We start from the raw sequence: 24,107 nt of genomic DNA on the forward strand, positions 1-24,107 counted from the left end.
CTCTCAGCACTGGGGATGCTCTGTCCCATCTGGCTCCCAGCACTGGGGATAGTCCATCCAGTCAAGCTCCCAGCGCTGGGGATGCTCTACTCAGTCCAGCTGCCAGTGCTGGGGATGCTCAGTCTGGACTAGCTCCCAGTGCTGAGGAAGCTCAATCCAGTCCAGCTCCCAGCACTGGGAATGCTCTGTCTGGTCCGGCTCCCAGCACTGGGAATGCTCCATCCAGACCAGCTCCCAGCGCTTGGGATGCTCACTCCAGTCCGTCTCTGAGCACTGGGGATGCTCAGCCCAATATGGCTTCCAGCGCTGGAGATGCTCCAGCTCGCAGTGCCACCACCCACAGCCACACCTGCAGGAGCTGCACAGCAAAGGCACCCGCACCCTGTGATCCCACCATCCCCATCCGAGCAGCTCTCCGGGGCTGCGGCAAGGCTGTGCTCCCTCGCCCCCCCGGCAAGCGAGCCACCCTCGCTCGGCTGTCCCTTCCCTCCCTCCCCCCAACAGCCATCACTCACCAGGCTTTGATTACGGCCACAAAGGAGCCTTGGAGGAACCATGGGGAAGCTGGAGGGAGGCAGGCAGATGATGAAAGAGCTGTCAAATGGGATTAAACAGTAACCGTCTCCCCTACTGCTGGGCAGCGGGAAGGGGGACAGATTGTACTGGATTGTAATGCAGGAGCCCTCCCGCTGCTGGAGCCTGCCAGGCCCGTCCTCCTGCGGGCTGCCGGCCGGCCGTGCCCCACCAGCGGGCAGCGGGACAGCCGGGCAGCGGTCCCTGGGCAGGAGGTGGCAGTAGGCAATCCATGGCGGCTCTTCACATGAGTACCCACATCCCACAGCGTCATGCCCAAGCCCTGAGTGAGATCCCCCCCATCCTCTCGTGCTGAGGAAGCCATCCCCCAAGGTCCCAGGCACTGAGAGTCCCCAGGGGTTTGGATGGAGGCTCTGTCTAACTCCCACCTGCACCTGGTGATGTCCCCTTGTCCCCACTAGCACTTGCTGCTGCCAGAATGGCCCTCGCCTCCCCTGCCAGCCGGTCCCCAAGGGGAGATGTTCTGGCAGGGGACACCGCACTTGCAGCATCCTTCTTGCCAGTCCTTGGGTAGAAACTCCCTTTTGCCTTGCCTAGCCTCCAGGCAGAGGTGGGGAACGGGTAGGCATGCTTTCTCGTAGCACAGGGACAATGCCAGAGCTGCCCGGGGACTTTCTGCAGCTCCCCAGGGACGCGGGTGCCGCTCATCCCACCAGGCAGAGCCCTGGGGGCAGGATGACCATTGAGGACTCTGCCTTTCCATGCATCCTCCTGCCAGCCCACGAGCAGCACAGCGAGCGGGGCACAGGGTGCCACGACCTGTGGAGCCATTGCATGCATGGCAGGGCGTGTTCTGGCTTTCCCAGGGGTGCATGGCATTGGGATCTCGGCACGTGGTTGATGAAACACCTGGGTGCCGGCACATCCCCCGGGATGCTGAGCCACACTGCCACCGGTGCCCTGGGGCTCCCACCCCTCCACTCCACTGCTGCTGCTCTGGCTCTGCCTTCACCCCTTCGTCCGCTCCCTGGGATGGATGGCACGTGTGGGTATGGGGGCAGTGGGACCCCATTGAGGATGCTGCTGTCCAAGATCCCAACAAGCCGCTCATACAGGGTCTACAGACCAGCGTTGCTGGAGCCATCCCAGCATGGGAGCAGGTCAGGGGTCCAGCAACCCCCAGCCAAGGAGCTCTCCACCAAATCTGGGGCTGCCCTGGCATGGCCGGGCATCTTCTTATTCCTTCCACATCTCCCAGTTTTCGGGTGCTCTGACATCCCCGCCTGGGGCTGCTTTTCACCACAGTGGGTGATACAGCGGGGTAGACCTTTCCCTGTGGCCACGCAGAGCCAGAGGCTGGGAGTACTGGGATGGGCACTGGCAGGGCTGGCTCCCCAGAGGCAGGGGGACAGGCAGGGGGACCCAATCCTCGGCTTCCAGGCAGCAAGGCCCTTGGGGAGCCCGTATCACCCCGCTGCCTCCCCATCCCGGCACCACGCGGGAGCCCCAGCCAGGCACTGGCAGGCAGACCCCCCCCAGCCCCCCGAGCGCCAAGTCCTCACCACCCACTCCGCCAGCGGCAGCTCCAGTTTCTCACAGCACCCTCTTTTCTGAGCCATTCGTCACGGCCCCCAGCACAAAAGCCAGGGAGAGAAAGAAACAAGGAGTAGGAAAAGGAAGGAAGATAAAAAAAAAAAAAATAGAGAAAGGGAGCAAGAAGGAAAGAAAGAGGGAGGACAGGGCGTGAAAAGAGCCAGGTCTGTCACCGAGAGGGGAGGAGGGGAAATTATGAAATAAATGAAGCACCTCGGTGGTTTGGGGGGCACTGGAAGACAGCCCGACCACAGCTGAATTTTAAACGCCTGCCGCACAATCGGTCCCATTTTGCGAAGAGAGGAAGCTGTGTCCAAAGACCCTCATGTTTATTCATGAGGACCCTCGCTGGCCCCTCCCACCCTATTGTCTGGGGGTATTTATTTGGGGGCATCTGTCTGGCCCGATGAATGGCGGAGGGGTAATAAATGGGATGGTGGGGCCAGGGAGGGGAGCTGGCGCAGCCGAGCCGGGCGGTGGGCTGCCCTGTCTCCCGACCCCCTTCCCACTCCTCCTCTCGGCCCCATGCCACCTGGGGGGTGTTTCTGCCCCCCGCGCTGTCCCCAGCCCCCAAGGGACCACAGGCAGGGCTCCCCGCAGACTCATGGCAGCCCAGGGGTGGCGGGACGAGGGGAGCAGGGACAGGTCTGGAGGGGCAAAGCTGGGTGGTGCTGGGGCTGTGGGCTGCTGGAGGCCAGGGGAGCAAAGGGTGGGCGTCCCCAGGGTGCCAGCGGCAGCAAAGCCAGGACGGGGCGCGGAGCATGGCACGCCACCAAGAGTGGCTGCATGGGACGGGGCTCACCTGGGGGCTTGCCTTGCCTGGCTGGGAGCAGCGACCAGCCCCTCTACAGGCAGCAAGGAAGGGCAGGCAGCTCCCAAGGGGCAGGCAGGGCTGGTTCAGGAAAAGGAGGACCCGATTCATCCACACAGAGGGGCAGGAGGCTCATCAGGGACAGAGTGGGCAGCCTGAGGTGGGGAGAGCTGCATCCTATGTCTGCTGGGCCAGGCCACCGCTCTCCCACCTCTCCTGCTGGAGAGGAACAGCTTCCTCTGGTGGAAACTCCTCATCCTACCTCAGTGGGACACGGTCCTCATGGGGAGCAAGGAGGAGCTCCGCATCAAAACCAGCCTCGGTCACGTCAAGGGGCTCAGGCAGTTCACAGCCCAGAAGCAAGACGCTAGGGTGTCCTGGGGACATGGGGACCCATGGGGCACAGCAGATGCTGGCCAGCCTGGCTCTGTGGGGAGCACATCGCACCGGAGAAACCCAGCAGCTCTCCTACTAATGGGGCTGGTGGAGGTGTGGGGACAGAGTGGCTGAGCTGATGCAGGCAGCTTGGCTTTCTCCATCCCAGCCTTTCCTTCACCTTGTGCTCAAGGGAGCTGGTGTCCAGCCTGACCCCCTACCCAGGGAATGTCTGCGGGACTCAGGAGCGATGCTTGTTTGCAGACAAAGTCATTACAAGAGCACCCAGCTGGAAGCTGGAGCTCATCAAATTCAACCTTGAAATAGAAGCTACAGCCTTGCAGCTGCCAAGAAGAGGAGCAAAGAAAGGAGGTGGCTCTCGATGGCACAGCCACAAGAGCCACTTCCCCAAGTGCGCACTGTCACCCAGATGCTGGCAGAGGCAGCATGATGCGGGGAGGGGACCGGGGCTGCCTGGCAGCCACCTTTACCACGGCAGCAGAGCCCAGACGGATGCTCCCGCCCGGGCACCGGACGCTTGAGGAGGGTTGGGAGGCGCTGGGCAGGGAGAGCAGCCAGGAAAAGCCAGCCTGGCCAGCAGCTCGGGGAGCAGATGGTGCAGTCAGCAGGGGAGCGCAGACACCTCCCCGCACGGGCCGGGAGCCAGGGCGATGGCGCGACTCCCCGCCAGCACCCACGGGCTCTGCTGGGACGGGGAGACAGCCGGGCAAGCAGGCTCCCCACACACAGTCTCCCCCCTCACAACACGGATGTCCTTGCGTGGGAGCAAGCATCACATCGGCCAGCATGTACGCCCAGAGTGCAGCGGTCGGCAGGAAGATGTCAGAGCCATGCCTCCATCTCAGTCGCTGGCAGAAGCTGGCTCAGCAGTTCGCTTGCAAGCTCTATCCAGGAAAGTATTTTTGGAAGAGCATTAGGTTATTGGCATAAAAGTCACCTCATAGCCATATAAGCCCAAACACAGCTGCCAGCTGCACTTCCCTGATCTCTCCCGTTCCCAGACCTCAGCAGAAAACCCCTCTGTAGTCGCAGCTGGTGGTCCCCAGGTTCCTTCTCCCTCTGCCGCTGCGTTGGATGGCTCCTGCCTCACCCCCTCCCCACGTCTCAACCCCTGTGTCAGTTTGTATCCCACCCGAGACAAGGCCTCCAGCAAGTTTTGGGACTGCGCGGGCTCCACACAGGTCCCTCTGGGATGAGTCCCTCCGGGAGAGCCACGCCGGGCAGCAGATCTCCAGGAGGCCAGGTAAGGGATGTCCCCCAGCCACCAGCCTCTTGGGACAGCAGTGTTGAGACGGACCAGCCCAGCGGCACTGCTGAGGATCCTGCTTTCAGCAAGGTTATTAAACACTTGTAACTGCCATCCCCAGGACTCTGCCACTAGACCTTCACCTTCTCCTGACCTGGGTGACACCACACGCCCTGGGAGGAAGGGCAGGAGGAGATGGTGGGAAAAGAAATTGGTGGGAAAACCAGCCTACACTTCAGCCCAGCAAGATCAAACACCTCCTGAGCCAAAGCGAGAACAGGGAAGTGATGTGATGAGCTGACAGCCTCCAAAATCGCATCTCCTCTCCGCTCAGGTGCCATGGGAGAGGGCGTGCATGGGGAAGATTACCATGAGCGAGGGAAGATGGTGACCAGATAAGCTCCTCACCCTCTCACACGCCAGCCAGCCCACATCCCTATGCCGCTGGCAGAATGTTTTCCGTGCCCTCTGTGTTTTGGAGACCTCACTTCCCACTAATGAGATGCTTCCTAGGTTGTAATTCGGACAAGTTGGCTTCGGTTGAGAGAAAACCAGAAGGAAAATCCTCCCAGTCCTTCCGGCTTCTGTAATTGAATGCAAATTGCTCGGTAAATATCTGCAGCCAAACACCCCTGCAGCCATGGAGCGGAGGAGGGAGTGCCGTGCTCCAGCGGGGATGGTTTCTACCACGGGGTGATTTTTCTGGCATGCACGCTTGGCTCTTCATGACAAAGGGAGAGAGCCGGGGGGCACATCCCCAGCCAGCATTGGCTTTGCTTCATGGAGGTGACGACAGGGTGGACAGCACATGTGCAGGAGGCTGTGATCCTCCTGCTGCCCATTGTTGCCGGCCCTCCCTGCCTGCCGGCCGTGTGCCCCATGGGGTCTGGGGGTCACTGCGGGGAGGGTGCATGGTGAGGCAGGGCAATGCTCTGGCCAGGGGGGATGATTCTCAGGATGGGAAATGAGCTGGGTGGAGGCAGGGAGGGCAGGAGGGAAGAGACGTGGGAACAGAGACTGCCACGTGGGCGCTGCTTTATCTGTCACGAGCCGTTTGGGCAAGGGGGGGGCCCGTTGAACTCCAGAGCCACTTGGGATAAAGGAGCCATAGTCGGACTTAGGGCACTGCCCTGCCCAGGGCCACAGCAGCTGCCAGCAGCCCTTGCAGAGACACCTCACTGCAGGCGGGGGGGTCACCTCTGTGCTGCATCCAAGCCTCAGGGATGGCTTGTATCCCCCTCCACGGCTGCGGGGTGCAGGACAGTGTCCAGGCTGGGCTCCACCTGCCCTTGGGGAGAGGGAATGGCTCCAGAGCAGCGCCAGTCCCCACCCTCACCCACCACCAATCTGCACTGTTTCATCCAGCCCTTGGCCTCAGGCTGGCTGCCCACCCATCCCCCATCACTCAACACATCCCAACGGTGGAAGAAGCATCTTCAACAGCCCAACGTGGCCCACTGGCACTGTGCAAATACTGTACGCGTGCAAAGCTGTGAACACCTCTGTGTGCAGACACAGACACATGTGATAAGATCCACGGCTACACAAACATGCTCCCCGGGAGATATTTAATCAGGCAAGGGGAACGGCCCCAGATGCCCAAACTCGCTAACAGACAGATGCAAACATTGAGCGAGACACCCGGAGCCCACGACATGTGCATACACACAGTCAGACACATCCGTACACAATACCTCATTAAACATGGGCAGTGTACAGTCCCAGATTAGGTCTGGCTGGGCTGTGGGCACCCGGCCAGGCTGGGATCAGGGTTCAACTTCAGCTTTGACAAGTCCTGAAGTCTCACAAGCTGTTCTCGTGGGATTCCCATCGCCCTGGACTGTCAGCTGGCACAGAGGGGCAGCCCTGGACTGGAACAGGGGACAAAGATGCTAAAATCTCATCCAGTCCTCAAAGCAGGTTCAGATCCCCTGAACCTGTTGTGGTTGCCCCTGTGGATGCCCCATCATTGGAAGTGCTCAAGGTCAGCTTGGGCAGGGCTTTGAGCAACCTCATCTAGTGAAAGATGTCCAGGGAGGATGGACTAGATGATCTTTAAAGGTCTTTCTGACCCAAACCATTCTCTCATTTTACGTTCTAGGCACGGAGTTGGCTTCAGCCCGAGGGTCCATCGTGAGACCAGCCGCCGGGGCGGGGGGACGCGCAGCGCCTCCCGGGCCGGGACCCGGCCCCCCGCCTGCCGCCGCTCGGCCCCGCGACCCCCGGCCGGTCCGTCCCAGGGCCTTTGCTGCCACCTCTCCGCGCTGCGGGGAAGCACAGCCCGGCCCCGGCCCGGCCCCCGGCCCCGCCAGGGACGCGGCCCCCGGCCCCCGTAGCCCCGCGGGGGTTTCCCGGGGCCGGGAAGGGCGGCTGCAAGGCGGCCGGGTGCTCTCTCCTCCTGCGGGAGCCGGCTGCCGGGAGGGTACAGCCCCTGCTGCCAGCTCGAGCTATTTTGCCAGTTCGTTGTAAACGCACCGTGTCAAGAAATAACAAATTTTCTACTTTGTCGTTGCTCCAAAGCGACGCCCGGGACAGAGTGGTGATAAGGGCTCTCAGCTTCTCCCCCCCCCGAGCTCGCTGCCTGGGAGGCAGGTTGCCCATCAGTAGCCAAAATGTTTTCCATACCCTCCTGCTTTCAAAGGTCTCTCCTCTCCCTCACATCCAGACCACACTGAGTCAGTGACATTGCCTTGTGGGCTCCAGTGAGGTGCCCCCCATGAAATCCGCAAGGTCCCTCCTCTGCTCCCGCTCCCGACACGGCCCTCTTGCCCCATGCCAGTAGCGCTCCTTGTCCCACTCCTAGCCCTGCTCCGGCAACATGCCTGAAACCCCTGTGCCTGGCCCTTCTTCCCAGTGCAATGAAATGTCCCACCTCAAACTGGGAGAACTTCTGCACCACCCGGAGCCCGGCGCCTTGGGCAGGATGCACTTGAAGGCTTCCCACCTTCAAGGGCTGATGGGTCCTACAGTGAGTGGCAGGTCCCCATAGAGGACAGGGCAGGGGAGGTCGGGCACGGACAATGCACCACACGGGTGCAGCTGCCTGCAGCAGCCTCTGCTCACAATGCAATTCTCTGCAGTCCTGCATGGGACACCACGGCTGTCTGAGAGCAGCCCAGCCAGCAGCCGGTAGGATGGGGTTTGGGACAGGCCATTAAGTGGTTCTTTGGGGTCTGGAGACCAACAGGCCCAGCAGGACATTCAAGCATAGTTGCTGGGCATCCTCATGGACAGAGATAGGCCATCCTCCATGAACAGTGGTGACTGTCCCCCCTTTCCTGTTGGGACAGGCAGTGGACTTGAGCAAGCGACCCTCAGATGTACCGCAGGCACAGAGCAGCGGTTCCTTCTCCACATCATTTCTGAGCACTACCATCAGCTCTAAGCAATGTCTCTCCCTTCAAATGCCAGATGGACTTCAAACCCCGTACGGGCATCCTGGGGAGAGGGGAGGCCAGAACGTCCCCCGAAACCAAACCTTCAGAGCCAGGCCTGGGAAAGAGGAAAGCTTCACATCTTCATTGTGTCACCAAGTCCTCAGCAGTACATAGCAACAGGGAAACACAATTATTGAGACAAATGCAGCTGCCTCCCACATGAAGGAAACAGAACTGGTCAAAGCCGGGAAGCTCGGGAGGGGGGAAGGAGAAAATTTTCATAAAATACTCTTTTTCTAATGGCAGCAGGGCTAAATGCGCATTGCACACATGCACACACACACACAAAACAAACAAACAAAAGCCTTAACACACACTGAGGTCCTCCAGCGATGCCTTGAACTGGTTTGTGGGAGGGCCTCCCTACAATGCCACCATCTCGATGGCCGCCCCTCTCCTGCGTTGACAAAAGGCAGCATCACACATGCCTGAAGAAGCCAGTCCCAGAGCCCGTTTGCTGTTCTTTCCATTGTTTCACTTTAATGAGTTGCTAGCGAGGGATGACCTTTCCCTCTCCCTCCTCAACAAAGAAATGAATACATTTCTCAAAATCACAGGGGAAAAGAAAACATGTCAGAAAGCGCGATGGCCGCAGAGCTACCAAACGTGCCATTGACAAAGACCAAGAGAACTGAAGCGAGCCAGCACGGCTGAAAAGCCGTGGTGACCAGAGGGCATCAGGAGGCCTTCAGGTGGAGGGGATGCTCCTGCAAGCCCGGGGCTGCAGGTGCAAAGCGCTCCGGGGGCTCAGGCTTTCACCAAGACCTACACAAAGCAGGTCCCAAAGATCTCCTCTGGGGTGGGACTCAGTCTGCCAGCCAGCAAGGGGACTCATGCCCGTCCTGAAGAGCTGGCACCCCAGGAAGGAGCAAGACCTGCCCATACTTACACACCAGAGGTGAATCTCATGGACTCCAGGTTCACAGAGCCCCTCAGCCGCCGTGTCCCCACCACCCCAACACCTCCCTTGGGTACAGCAGCAAAGGGCTTGGACCTCATTTCCCCCCAGCAGAGGGAAGCTCCAGCAGCATGGCCAGGTCCCTGCCTGTCCCTGTGCCAGGGATAAGGCAAAATCATTAAATGCTGAGGTCAGTGCAGCCCTAAATGTGCACTTCAGCCTGGATTTATCCTGCTTAACCTTAACATCTCCACAGTTAATGGAGGAAGGCAGGCGACTCCTGGGGAGTTCCCTGACCCGAGACTGACCACACGGACCTCTGAAGGTGCCTTCTTCACTACAGAGGAGATGCTGCTCCTCATTTTGGCACAGCGTGCACCACTACTTCAGCTCTGGGACAACAACAATGAAGCACAAAGTCTTCTGCTGACCCAGTGAGACCAAAACAGGCCAGTGACCCCTCCCAGCATCAGCTAGCCAGGCCATCACTTCACCAAGCCGTTGTCTCCGTGGCTCAGTTGTCCTAGACCTGCCCAGATGGCTGCTTCTGGGGCTCTAATGGAGAGGGCCACAGCAGCAGTCAGGCCCAGCAGCAGCTGATTTATTTTTAAGGGCCCCACCACCCCTTTTCCATGGCATCTCCGAGCTTCGGGAGGAGAGACAGCCCCAGCCATGCACTCACCCAAAACACCTGTGCTGGGGAGGGCTCCCTCCGCCGCCCAGCACCGATGGGCTTTAGAGGAGGGGCAGGTTTTCCCCGGCACTTCCCACCCTTCAGCCTGTTGCAAACCATGTTGTATATCAGCAGCTCCACCCAAATCCCTGCCAACGTCCAAACATCTGCAACTCCTTAGCATGCGGCATTCCCTTTCTTTATTTCATTGGTGTTGCTGGAGTTAACCTTCCCACTCCCCGGCTGCGGCCTCACATCCACCACCCAGCGTCCTCTCTGGATGCGGTGCCTGCTCGCGGGTGGGTGTGCTGCCTCCTGGCTCTGCAAGCGTTAACACCACCGAGCTGCAGGCGTGCGAGCATCGCCCTGTGCCCTTTCCTTGCATGGTCCTTTTTTTTTTGGTGAGCTGGTTTTCTGGGAATTTTGTAGCTCTTACATAATGTTTAAGCTGCTGCTGCTCAGTGTGGAGAAGCACAACCTCTGTTAAAAGCTGGTGGAAATAGTCAGAGGACCTTCTCCCTGTCCTCTGTGCTCGTAATGGCAGCAGTCAGCTCCTTCTCCTCATCTTCTGTGCTCCTGGTGGCAGCAGCTACCTCTTCCTCTCCCTCCCGTCCTGCTGAGGTCCACCCATCCCATGGAGGCTGGACATCCCTCTGCAGAAATACAGCCTCTGACCCTGCCATACGTGCACAAAAGCACCTTCCCTTGGCCCCATGCACCATGCCACGCTATGCCATGCCATGCCATGCCCATAGCTAACCACCCACTCTCTCTTCTCTCACTGCTTTTCCTCCACTACGCACATCCTCCTGAAAAATACCTTTTGCCCTGTTTACACCTGTGCTGGCTTGGGGAAGGGTAGAGATGTGCTGTTGCAGGTCCCCCAGGCTGCCCCAGCTGGAGCATGGCCAAGCACAGGGACCAGAGCCTGCCCTCCCTGGCCGCACGGCAAGAGCACAGAGTCGGAAAAAATGACGTGGGAGGTTTTCCGTTGGAGGACACTCCTTCTCTGCTCAGTGTTCAGGGCTGGAAAGCTCTCGGAAAGTGAAAGGGGTTGACACTTTTGCTGGCAGCAGAGTTCAGCAGGGGTCAGGGCTAATCCAAGCAGAGCCGACGGGAGGGGAGGGAGGTGGCGGGGGGAGTCAAGCGTTGACACGCTGAGAGGTAAAAGCTGTGTCAGACACTCCCAGGAGGGAGGAAACAAATGTATAATCAAAACAAAACCAGCTGGGGCTCGCGTGGTTGATGGTGGGTCTCGGGGGGGCTCAAATTTTATGTTCGGCTGCTGCGGGTGGCATGGAGGGAGAGCGGGGCTGGGGGTGCTGCTGTCGGGGGCCATGATTGACTCACCCACCTTGCAGGCAGCCAGGTATCGACCTGGCCTCAAAAACATCAAGATGCCCAATAGTCCTCAGATCAGCCTGCAGATGCTCGAGGCTTGTCTTAGGTCCCTCTCCAAGAGATGGTCGGGCGGGAGGTCAGCTGACAGACACCCTGGGAATCGTGTTAGGGCTGCTGTGACATCCCAGAAACACTCCTGCTCTCCCACCCTGTGTTTGCACAAAGCTCCAGGCCCTGGAAATGCAGCCACCAAGCAAAGCTCACCACCCCAGCAGAAGCAGAGACCAGGAGCAACTCAACAAAACCCAAGCTGTCGCCCTCCGGGCAGCTCCCTGCCAGCCGTGCTACGCTGCTCCCATCCTGGCTGGAGTCGACTTTGGAGCAGTCCTGCTGGGGTCCTGGAGGTCCCAGGGGAACCACACCGCTCTGTGCTCGGGTCAACACAGGATCCAGGGCACCACACGTGTGCGGAGCACCAGCATGCATCTAGAGCAAAGGAGAGATCTTTGCCTGCCAGTACATGATTGACTCAACGTTGAGTCTTAGGCACAAGTCCAAGCCATGTGATGATACTAAGCAGTGTCTGATAATAAAATCAGCACCAGACAGCAGAGCCCATTTGTTTCAGATCAAGGGGATTACCAAGATTTTTACAGGTTTGCTAACAAACAGTGGAGTATTTGTGTGGAGTTGTTTGGGCCAAATCCATCTTTCATCCAGAAGTCTCCCCACAGCTCCGTCACTGGGAGCTGGGGGAGCTGAGCACCTCCTTTTTTCAGGCATGCCTTTTGTTCATCTAAACAGGATGCAGGACTGAAAAACACATCAAAATCTCTCATCAAAAGCTAGCCAAAATGCATGGTTTCCTAGTGCTTTTGAATGGTTTGGGGTTGTTTTTTTTTAACTCAGGGGATTGGAATTACTCATTTCCCAAAAAAAGAGGCGTGCATAGGCAACATGATGTTAGGGGCATGCAGGTGCAGAAGGGCACATGCGTGCCCTATTCCTCCAGCCAGGCAGGTCACAGCCCTGGGCAGTCCCCTGGAAAAGGGTCTGCATCTGCAGTGTTGGAATTGATGTTCCTCACTGAGCTCCTGGCCCTGACCCATCCATTACGCTGGTGCCCAGCCTTGAGCTGGGACTGGGAACCATGGGAACTGAAACCCCAAAGGCAGGCTCCCCTTCAGCAGCACCCATTCATGGAAAGCTAGCAGTCTGTGCAGGGAAAAGACCTGCACAAGCGATCAGTCTGGGGCATCTCAGTTTCTTTTAATGTATCGTATTTTTCAGAGTCTTCAGGCCATGCTAGTATCACATTTTCAGGTTTTCACCGTGGTGGTGGCAGCTCAAGCCTCCCTTTTCCTTGCCAAACCCCTCAATCAAGCAAAGTGGAAGCTCCCCAAGCACTGTGACTCCAAGAGCTTGGCCCTTAGGAGGAACATCCAGGACTCAGGGAGGACAATTTGGCAGAGCCGCAGTGCAAAGTCATGGCATCCAGCTCTCTGATGGATCAATTGGAGGAGACATGGGATGCACCAAGGGCTGAGTCATGCCACCGTCCTTTAAATCACTCCCTCTCCCAGTATCCTCAGTACCACTGGTAAATCCAGGAGGACATGCAGTGTTGATGGGTATATTGTCTGGGAGCAGCCCTGAACAGCTGCTTGGGGATGGCATGATGCCGCAGACTGGTGAAGCTTTATAACTGCAATTTCTCATCCAGATTGCCCCGGTTTTGAATCGCTGTTGAGCCTCTTGCTGCAGCCATCTCCTCCCAGTCCCCACAGGCAGCAGGGGGGGTGACTATGTCCATTTTACAGGCAGGGACTGAAGGCACCAGAGGGTCCCGAGGCTGGCAGGGACCTTTGCCTGCTCTACGGCAGGACATGGTAGGATGGCGGGGTGCCTCAGCAGAGTGGGGTCTGGCTGGGGACCAAACGCAGGAGCAGCCACTCCCTGGGAGGGCTCCAAGATGGGGATAGAGGGGATCTGAAGCACAGGGGGACGGGACAGGGGGCTGCTTGTGCACCAACCTGCCAACAAGCTGCCTCGCGGGGGCTTGACACCCCTCCGGGGACTCCTCCTGCGGGGAGCAGCACAGCCTCTCCCACTTGCCCCACAGACCACTGGTGTGGGGTGCGTGGTGTCCCTGTCCCTCCATGCCCAAACCGGCAGAGGCCCCTCCTGGCGCGGTCTTTGGGGAGCCCCCCCAGCTGGCACGAGCCAGTTCCTCCCCAAGAGCGTGGCAGAGCCAAGGCTGCCAACCGCACAGCATCTGAGGGGTTAAGAAAACCAAACCTGCCACAAGAGATTTGAGCAGAAACTCCACTAGAGACCTTGAAATCCTGTTAATTGATGCCACACATGTGCTGCATTTAACCTCTGCCCTTTGCTGTAATAGTTTACACAAGTGGCACGAAGGCCGATGTCTCCTGATGCGCGGGGGCGGTCTGCGCAAGCCCGAACCTGCTGCGATCACACCGGGCATCCTCCTCCGAGCGAGGGTCACCTCCTCGGCACCGAGCTCCTCCATCCCAAAGGCACTCGCGAGCCCTCCGCTGGGCGTTTCAGCTCGCAAGCCCTTGTACAGGAATCAGCCGCTGTTTGCGGGCAAGTCCCAGGCAAAGGAAGAGTTCATGTGTAATTATTCAGTTATTTGAAATAAAACGCTTGCCACGGTCTCTGGGGTGAACGCAGCCCTTCCAGCTGGTGCCCAGGCAGGCAGCATCCCCGTCCTGCTGGGTCTCACCCAGGGGTGGAGAGAGGAGCTACTGCTGCTTGTGGTTAACACCAAGGGTGTGGGACCAGCATCTTCCCAGCCCTGCTGATGAAGATCAGAAGAGTTATGGCCATTGTTAACCCCTATTATAGCCAGGCAAAGGACAGAGTAAATGAGTCCTCCCGGGTTTATCCATCTTAAAAACACCCGAGTAGGTGAAAAATTAAAAAAAGAAGAACCTTGTAACTCCTACCTGATACGGGTCGCACTTCAAATCAACTTGTTTCCTCCAGTAACCAAGCTTTGGGCTTGGACACAAGAGAGGTGTGCTCTGGCAGTAGGGCACTGGGAGGAACGAAGGGAAGGTCTCCAGGACAAGGCAGGAGACACCAGGACTTGCTGCCGCTGGGAAAGGTCCTGGGGCCATGGGGACTTGCAGAGTTACCAGTGATGACGCTTTGCGTGCTTGCTCCTCAGTCTCAGGAGCTGATACCTCACGCAGGATGACAGTGCCCAGTTAACACATGAGCCTTTGCAGTGGGAGCCAAATCCCATCTGACACGTTGGCAGGTACGTGATGGATCCACCAGACTCCCCCCAGGCTGGGTCAGTCAAGACACAGCACTCTTGGGTCACCAGGACCATGCCAGCAGCAAGAGCAGCCCATCAGCCTTCCAGCCATGAAGTATACTTATCATGCTATTACTGCGGTACAGTCAGCCATGAAATAGGTGATCCGCTCTTGGACAACGCAGACGTGGATTTATACCATGTCTTTTTTCATTGCCACTGTTACTACCATCCTGTCTTCACCAATCAAGTTATTCAGGGCCATGACCAAGGTCTCAGATGAAGAAGGAACTGACACTGGTCCATATATCCAAGTGCAAGAGCAGCCCTTGATGTTGGGTGCTGTGGAGGTAAGAGCTCCTGGATGCAGGAGAGCAAGTATTGTTATCTACTCTCCTTCCCACTTGTCCAACAGCTCCCAGGAAAATCATTTCTGATAGAGCTGTAGGGCAGGGAGAAGCTGCACCCCGCGACGAGCATCTGGCTGCCAGGGCTGAGATTCACTCCAACCCACAACCGCCTCTCACTCACAAACTGCTCCATCAAAGACAACTCCTAAAGGTTCCCCTTCAAATTCATACCCAAAGATGCAAACGGAAACATCAGTTCAAAAGCATTCATTTTTCTTCCTCTTGGAAAGATTAAAAAGAGACGTCAGATCTTGTTTCACCGTTTCTGCCTTCCGTCCACAGACCATGGGGGACTGGCATGCAGAACCCTGATGCAGGTGGAGAGATGCACTCTGGAAGAGAACTGACCCCTCCGTGTTCTTCCAACCAGCTGTAATTTTAAACCCGGTAATGCTGACGGTCCTATTGCATTTCAGAATATTTGTGATCAACCAAGCACCTGTCAGTCAAAACATTTGTGGGGACAGGGAGGACTGTCCTGGGTGAAACAGTGGATGCGAGGCCAGGTGTGATAGCACGAGGGGTTTCTCAGAGATGCTTTGGGCCAGGCTCTCACCAGGCAATCACCTCCGACAAAGCCAGATCCCCCAAGGGATCAGTGCCCATCAAATTAAAGGCTGGATCTTCAGTAGTTCCTGCTTGGAATTGTGTGACCAAAGTTTTGGGCAGCAGCGGTGCAGGGGACAGCGGGGGTCCCGTGGGCAGGGGACTTCTCGCCGGTGCCACCTCCGGGTGGGAAGCCATTTGAGCGCGGCTGCCAGTGCTGCTTGCCATTGGCATCATGAGAGGGAAACAAAGTGGAGAACCTCACCCCACACTAATCAGCCAGGCCCTTGTTTTATCTTCAAATATTCCTGCACGCAGCCATTAAAACTGCCCAGCCAATGTCCCAGAGACGATTCTCTTTGAACAGCCGCTTTGTCTGCTAACTTTATTTACACTTTTGATGCCAATGTTTATCCACTCTTTAAAAAGCTATTCAGAGTGTCTCCCAAATTAACTTCAGATGTGAGAGCAATGGGAACATTCCCTACATCATATTTCATACACTTTCGTGTTATTTAATTCTTGGAAACTCTTTTTTTAAAATATAAAAATATTTTTTAAAAAATCTCCAAGGTTTTGGAGAGTATAACCTCTCCCTGTGTGGTCTGCAAAATCTGGCTGTAAAGCTCTTTCCTAAAGTTCACAAACTCCATTATAAATCGTCTCCTTATCTTGCTTATTGGGTTTCTGTTTTCAGTGACATACATCCTGGATAAGAAAATGCTCCAAGTGGCCTCCAACACCAACGGGCCTGCTCCACTGGCACGAGGAGCTCCGTCTGGGGATGGTTGGCATGGATGCCCAGAGGAGATGGGGATGGGGTGGGGTGGGGTGTGATGGGATAGGGTGGGATGGGATGGAAGGGATGGAATATGGGGTGGGGTGGGATGGGGTGAGTGGAATGGGATGGGTGGCATGGAATGGGATGGGGTGGGATGGGGTAAAATGATGAGATGAGACAAGACAGGATGGGACGGAACAAGATGAGAAGAGACAAGACGAGATGAGACGAGATGAGACGAGATGAGACGAGATGAGACGAGATGAGACGAGATGAGATGAGATGAGATGAGATGAGATGAGATGAGATGAGATGAGACGAGAGCACTTGCTTTTCCCCATTTCACCACAAACCTTCCCTCAGATTTTAATCTTTTTCCTCAAGTTGCCATAGAAAAAGGAAACCAACTTTCCGCAGAGGAAAAAGCAGCCCAGAGCAGCCTGGTACTCGCAGGGCTCACTGGAGACCCATGTCTGAATCCCTGGAGGGCTGGGGGAGGCCACCAGGTCTGCTCCGCATGGAGGCAGCTGCAGTGGCCCAGCAGACTCGAGCCCCATCCTCCTGCCCCCAGGAGGTGGCTGCACCATCAGTGCCTGGAACCAACCCATGTGGCCATGAAGTTTGTGCATTGACTCTTCCAGCAGCTGACCAGCTGGAGCTGGAGGAAGGCATCACCTACAGCCAGGATTAGTTTTTCCTCTTCCCATCCCCACCCCGCTGGTCTGATACGGATCAGGCCATAGGCAAGCAGGTTCCTCCACTCGCCGGTGAAGACCCTTCGCAGCCACCATTGCATAGACTGCAAGGGTCTCCCTGGAGCCTCCAGCAAAGCTGGCAACACCGCCAGCTCTGAGACAGAAGGCATCACTGCCTCCAGGCAGGTCCTCGGCTGTGGCTTTCCAGCTGTGAGAGAAGTTAAAAGGCCTCTTCCCAGGGGGGGCAATTTTCAGAAAAATCCAGTAGGCAGCTGGAGACAGCCTCCAAAACCAGCCGGCAGAGCCGAAAATCCTGCCTGGACGCAGGTATTTCATCAGCAGCCAGCCGATGGTCGCTACAGCAGACGGGCTCCTCCCTGCCCGCAGCCCGGGATGTCCAGCAGAGGAAGCCAGGCAGCCGAAGGACCCGGAGCAGATCTGGAAAGGCACACTGTTCCCGCTGCCGGGCCAAGCCAGAGCGGTGTCCGATGAAAACCGCTGCATCTCCTGGGAAGCTGCAGCTGCGAACAAACCTCTGGACAGGACTAAGAAGGACCTGATGACAGCAAAGGACTTGGACAGGGAAGAGGGAATCCGAGATGCTATATTATTTGGGCTCATTAGCAAGCAAGACTTCCATGTGGTTAACACCCGCCCTGGTCCAGCGCCAGGACCCAGTGTGCCAGACAAGTCCATTCCTGACCTAAAAAAAAGGGGTCTGGGAAAAGGGAGGGTGGCTTTATCACCAGCCCTGCAGCTACGGCGGGGCGCGGCCGTGCCAGGTCCCTGGCAGGGGGCTTCCCCGGGGTCCCCGCGGGAGGAGGCGAGGCTGCGCGGCGCGCGCTGGGCTGCAGGGCAGCATCCTGCCGGCTACAGACCAGCGCTGCTCGTACCTGAACGCCTCGCCCCAGGCACCTCAGCAGGGACAGAGACGTCCATGGGGGTGGCTGGGGTGGGAGGAGAACCAGAAGGGATGTCGGGGAGGCTGCTGCCCTAATCCCGGCATGGTCAGGCATCCAGGTGAGACCATTGGAAGGGTTTATCACCTTCCCTGGGTGGCAGGGGCGTGGAAGGGCTGGTACTGCATCCTCCTGGCAGGCTGGGAGACATCTGTTATTTATAGAGCACTTGGGGATGCTCAGAAGCGAGGCGCCACACAAGCACGAAATGTCATTACAAAGGATATGATTTAAGGCCGGGTAGGGCCGGGAGGGGAGGGGGATCCAGTTTGCATGGAAGACTATACAAAATAAATCCTGTCCGAAAGGCTTCCCGCCTCCGCAGCAGAAAGTGGAGCTGTATCAGCCAGCCTGTCTCTGCCGCGCTCTCCTTCTTCCTTTTACAGGCATGAAGAGATTTTTTTTCACTCATCTTTGCTGCAAGACTTGCTGCGTCCTGCCAGCTGATCCACGGCCAAGGGGAACATCAAGAGAGGGGGGAGACGAAGGGATCCAGCTCTCCTCCAAGGTGGGACCTCCGCAGCCACATCTGCCTTCAGCCGGGCAACCTGCAGGGTCACCAGAGGGATGCGGGCATCGGAGGGACGCAGCACCGACACCGCTGGCCGCACGCGCTGGCCGGGAGAGGCTGCGGGAGAAGGAAAGCTGGTGAGTCAGAAGCCACATCTCCAGTGTGCCACCACTCCGCTCCTCTCATTATAGCTGAGCGCAGGGCTCCCCTGCCCAGCCCTGGGCTCCACTTGCCCCAGGTGCCCATGGCTGCGCATCTCCTCCTGCTGCCACTCTCAGCCCAGACCTCTGCTCGGAGAGCAGCTGGACCCGCTCTCCCCTTCGCATCTCCACTGACAACACCCAACCACACCACTGGCACTGTCTGTGCCGCACAGCCGGAGCCATAATGGTATACCTGTGCCAGCCGACATCGCCGCTGGGAGAAGAGCTCCAGAGAAACTGTGGGAAGAGCATCGCTCAAGCCGTCAGCTATCATGGATGTGCAGACATGGTCAGGAAGAGCTGGGCAGGATCCAGCCATCGGAGAGCAACCCATGAGCCACCAGTGGAGAGGAGGTGATGGAGAGACCCGGGCCAGTGCCTCACTCTTCTGTCCCCAGCAATGGCTCGAGCAGACCTTGCTGGTGCAGCTGAAGACATGTCCGGGCGTCCGCCCTGCCCCTCTGCCAGAGGCCGGGAGTCCCGACGTGCCGCAGACCATGTCTGTCCCTCACCAGGGCTGGCCAGGCAGGGGTCCCAGGACAGCAGCAGGATGCTCAGCGCTTGCCGCCCGTGCCCCAGCCCCCCCACAGGCTGGAGATGCCCGGGGTCAGGGCTTGGCCACACAGTGCCACCAGAGCAGGAGCAAACCGAAACAGGGCTCCAGCGGGCAGGAAACCCCCCCGAGACTTCTCTCCTTGGCTGGAAATGGGACGAAAGGAAATCATAGCCAGAAGGGTTTGCCAAAAGTGTGGGGGTTTTTTATTTTAAGGGAAATTTCAAAATGAAAATTCCTCATTTTCAGCTTTCCCGTGAATTCTTCCCTCTCCCCCCACCCAGGGCAGGTAAGCAGCCGAGTGCTGTTTCCACGGGAAAGGAAATCTCCTCCTCTCCCCTTTCCCTTGCGTTTTCTAGGAAGGAAAAGAAACTCAAGATAAAGCTAGAGGAAGGGGAAGCCCATTGAAATAAATTAGCTGGGAGCAAAGTCATTGGGAAGCGTTAAATGAACAAACAATAGTTTGCCGCTCTTCTTAAATTTCAAACCGAACCAGCTCTGCAGAGGACGGGGAACTCCATCCCCACCAAAGTTCAGGCAGAAGAAGAGGAGGTCCTCTGGCCTGTTTTGGCGATGCCACTTAAAGCCCTTCGCAGCTCCTTTCCGCAGCTACCTGGTCTCCACCTTTCACCATGGAGAAGAGGAGCCCTTTTCCCAGGAAAGCCTCCCTGAGGTCTGGATCATTTTCTTTCTCCGCTGGCTCCAAAGAAGGGTGAGGAGATACAGCTCCAAGCCTGGATACCTCTGTGATTTGGCCTTAAGTCAAGCAAGATAAACCCAGCTTTAACAAGGAATTTGCGACCCTAATTAGGAAAATAAGGGCATATTCATGCAACATATAAATATAAAACAAAGGTCGAGTTTAAAGATTCAGGGTCTACAGAGGAGCGAAACCAAAGAGGCCCCAAAGTTTCCGAGTTCCTGTTGGCTTTGGAGAGAGGTCCACGCCTGGGGAAGTTCAAGCTTCTCCAGATCTCCAGGGTCTGCAAAACCTGCGCTGAGGCTCTCCAGCGAGCAGGCTTGCTCCCACGGTTTCCGGCATTTCCTAGTGTGGGAAGGTCTGGGAAACACTGCAAGAACAGCCTTTTGCGAAGTATTTTGGCACCTTTGCTTCCAGCGCGGATGCAGAAAGTACAAAGGCTGCAAAACCTAAAAAAAATAGGGGGAGGGGGGCTAACCGAAGGTTTTCAAGTGTTAGCAAGTTTGACTTGCGGGTGATTCAAGTTGGTGGTGAAAGTTTGGGCAAGGTGCTCATTCTCCATGAATCAGAGCATCCGCATTTACCCTAACAATCACATGACGGAGCTGCAGGAAGCTGAGGATCAAGAGGGGGCTGTCAAGGGGCAGGGACTCATACCAGAGCCAGCCCCTGGGGCCAGGGCTGTGTGCTCTCCCTGGCCAGGGCAGCCTGGGGCTGGGAGCTGAGCTTTGCCCCATGCAAGGCATCGGAGGGCAGATGGAGGGTGACAGCCCAGGCAGCACATGCAAGACCCCCCGATGCAGGCAGGGAGGTTGGGCACCCCGATGGGAGTGCCACCTCCCCAGTTCAACAGCTGGAGGTGGTCCTAGGATGACCTGGAGAAGCTCCGAGGATGACCTGGTTTCCCTCTGAACCCCTAATAATGTGCCTCCACCCACCATGGAGCCAGCCGCGCTCGCTGAGACGCGGCACTGCGTGACTGATGCCCCCGTGCAACCCTGCAGCGCTGCCCGGCCAAGCCGGTGGAGGTGGCTGATCCTCAAGCACGGTGCTCGGACTCACTAGAGAGCGGGGCAGCAGAGCAGGGTAAAGGATGAGGACCGGGTGTTGCACTCATGGCTGGCACCATCTCCCTCCGAGTGGCTCTGGGGAGTTTTGAAATTCTCCAACAATGGAAAATTCCTTCCTCTCTCCCTCAAAAAAAAAAAAAAAATCCAAAAAAATGGCTTTGGGCAAACTGAAGCATTTTTGCTCCACTTCCGACTTTCCTTGATTTTGACTTTTCCATTTTGCCTTAGACAACATTATGCAACAGCAAATTAAAACAAAGCGTCATTTTTTCCCGAACTGGCACTGGAAATGGCCTGTCCTGAATCTGCTGAATGGAGATGTGCTAACTCCGCCAGAAAACAAAATGGAAAATAGGTCCCAAACTGAAATCCGTGCAGCTTCCCAGAGCTCAGCCACACCGTCCTGCTCGACACAGCATCCTCCCATCAGCATTTTGCTGACCGGCTGCATTTGCAGCCCTTCCTTTCTTCTGAAACACCACATCAGCATCCCTTACTCTGCTGTTTAGCCAGAGCCTGTACTCTGACGTCCTCCACGTGCCCTAATTATTATATTGTGTGTCTTACGCTTTGTGCTCACAAGGTTTTGAGAAACAGGCTTGCATACCTGTAAGAGATGCTTGACAGAGCTCAGAGCCTCTGTAAAGGCAGAACCGGCATCCCCGTTTTGCAGACAGCAAGGCAAGTCAAGGATGAAGGCTGCTCATGGTCGGCATGGCTGCCCCAGCACCGCCATCTCACCTCACTGGAAATGGCTAGAAACAAGACTGGAGGGTTTTCCGGGTCCCCAGAGGAAGCTGCAGCTGAGCCTGGTAAAGGACTTTCCCCCAAGCCCCAACGTGGCCCCAGGACTTCCAGGATGGTCCATCCTGAAGCCCATCCTGAAGCCCCTAGCCCCTCCCGAAGCCATGCTTTCCACCAGGGCCGAGATGCCACAGCTTGAGCCCAATGCAAGCAGGTGACCCAGGAGCATCCTTAAAAAGACCTGTAGACTGGGAAAGCCTTTCCCAGCCCGCTCTGCTCGGTGAGCCCAGTGCCAGTCCCTCCCTGTACAGTAGCACCCATTTCTTCAGAAGACTTTGAAAAGGGAAGAAAACAACATATGCGATCCAAATTACAAAAACAAAGCCCAAACAAAGGCCGTAAAATCTAATAATTAACAGAGCAAATAAGCTGAACGCCCAGTAGGTTGCACATATTAGGTAATGACAAGTAGTTTGCAATAACCACTTCTGAATGGACTTCACCCAATATGCATTTAATTAGGGTTTAATAAAGCAACAGCATGTTCTTAAAGGCCAATTAGAAACATATTCACTGAGGTTTAGAAGCTATGTAATAGATGCCTGTAGGAACCAGATACGTGCTGATTACATAGCTATTAATCCTCAATAAAGGGTCTAATAATCATTTTGTGCTTCAGGAGCAGGCAGCTGCTTTATTAAATCTTAATGAAACGCATACTTAGGAGCTTTCCTTCAAAGCCAGCCCGCATGAGGAAGATGGGCTTAGAAGTGGCAGTCTGCTGAGAGAAAAGACCCCCTCCTCGTCACCACCTCTGCCATCACTGCGGCAGGTTTGAGGCCGACTCTGTCCCCGGAGCAGCCAGGATGGCAGCGGTTGATTCCCGCTCCGACAGGAGTGAGAGATCTCTGGGTCTGGGAGTGCCCCGAGACGTTTCACCCTGCGCTGAACACTTGCTTACAGGGGCAGACATCTCTGTGAATTGGAGCATCTGTCCGATTCACGGCTCCACGTCTGGAGCATCCCTGCGCAGCTCACACCAGCACTCCGGGCAGGAGGGGACCAAAGCCCTGAGCTTGGCGGGGTGGTGCCACATGCCATAAGGAGCAGCTCAGCCACTTCTCCAGGAATTTACCTCCTGCCTAGATTCACAGCTGCCCGAAAGGGAGCCAGACTGAAGCAAGCTCCCTCCCACCATCACCCAAAGAGGAGCTGGTCTGATCCAGGGTCTGGGCTAGCCAGGTGGTGGCTTCTTGCCACATAACCTGTAGGATCAGAGGTCGGTCTAAAACCTGCCAAGCCATTACCAAATCCCCGTGGACACATCCGGACAAGCTGTGCCCCCGCCTTTCCACCACAAGTCCGTTGGAAAGCCAGCAAAATGGCGCGGCGGGCTTAAAAACTGTCAGATTGCAAAAACTTTTAATAAACACCCATCTGTTTCTTCACCTTCTGGTTTCCCATCCCTCTGACTCATGGGTTTGGGTTTTCCACGGTGGCTGGAAACTTTAGCAACTGCAGTTGCGATGCAGCCGCACTTCACCCCTACACTGCCCTGGAGATGAAGATGTTCCTGGTCCTCACCCCAAAACAGACCGCCCCAACACAGCAGCTGGTTGTCAGCTAGGAGTTGCCAGCCCATCTTCCTCTGCCGTCCAGGAGGACGAAGGCACGGCAAGCCAGAGCTGGTACAACACGGCTGGAGCCAGCAGGCAGCACCTGGGGACAGATCCAAGCCCCGCAGCCATAAAGTGGCACCGTCCGGCAACGTGAGGCTCTGCACAGCGCTGCCCACCAGTTCAGACTGGGGCTGGAAGGTGCAGGTCCCAGTGGGGTTCTGTCTCAGGCCAAGCCTGGCTGCTAATTAGCAGCCCTTGTTAAGCCTGCAAGACTTCAGCAGTGCTGGGACTGGCAGCCTGCCGCCTGCCCCAGAGACGTCCGGGCACAGGGCACCACGGGGGCCCCATCTGCTCACCCCAGCTGCGCCATGCCGGCTGTGGGTCCAAGCCCAGGTGGTGGGTGGCCGGTGCTAAATTTCACAGGGGAGCAGCCAAAAGCCAGGACAAGCCATGGGGAAGAGTGGCAGGAGCCATGGGCACGAGCAGCCCAGGGGCGAGAGGCAAGGGAGGGCAGCGAGGGTGGGCCATGAGGTGGCCCCCGCAGAGCTGAGCTTCAGTGCTCTCCTGTGCTCCCCTGGCAGCGGGAACGGGTAAAGCAGGGAAAACACCCGGGATACTCCCTTGACATCCCAAATACGCTGCCCTTTTGAAAGCTCTCTGAGGTGCTACACTCTTAATTAGCCCAATTAAGCGGAGCTCTGCCTTGCAGGGCCAGCTGCTCGCTGGCTCCCGTGCTGGGTAGGGGGTCTGGCTTGCCCCGGCAGGGCGGCCCCGAATCCTCCTCCCAGCATGGAGCTCTGTGGCCGGGGGAGCAGCTTGGAGGGGCAGTGCCCCACCTGCCCGTGGCTGTGGAGCCAAGGAGGGCACCCCCAGGGACCCACTGGATCCACGACAGGGCTGCCTCCACCTGCCTCTCCTGCCCTGAGCATCACTCACTCCCCCCGCTTGCAGAGCCCCCACCCTGGCTCTTGCATGGCACCCACCGCTCCAGGGCACCCGCATCCCCACTTTGCCCAGACCCCATGCCACCATCCCAGCCCCATGCGGGCATCACTCGTGGTGCCCACCTGCATCCAGAGCAGGTGTCCCACGAGGACC

Source organism: Mycteria americana, chromosome 12 (assembly GCF_035582795.1).
Source record: "Mycteria americana isolate JAX WOST 10 ecotype Jacksonville Zoo and Gardens chromosome 12, USCA_MyAme_1.0, whole genome shotgun sequence".
Classification (NCBI taxonomy): domain Eukaryota; kingdom Metazoa; phylum Chordata; class Aves; order Ciconiiformes; family Ciconiidae; genus Mycteria; species Mycteria americana.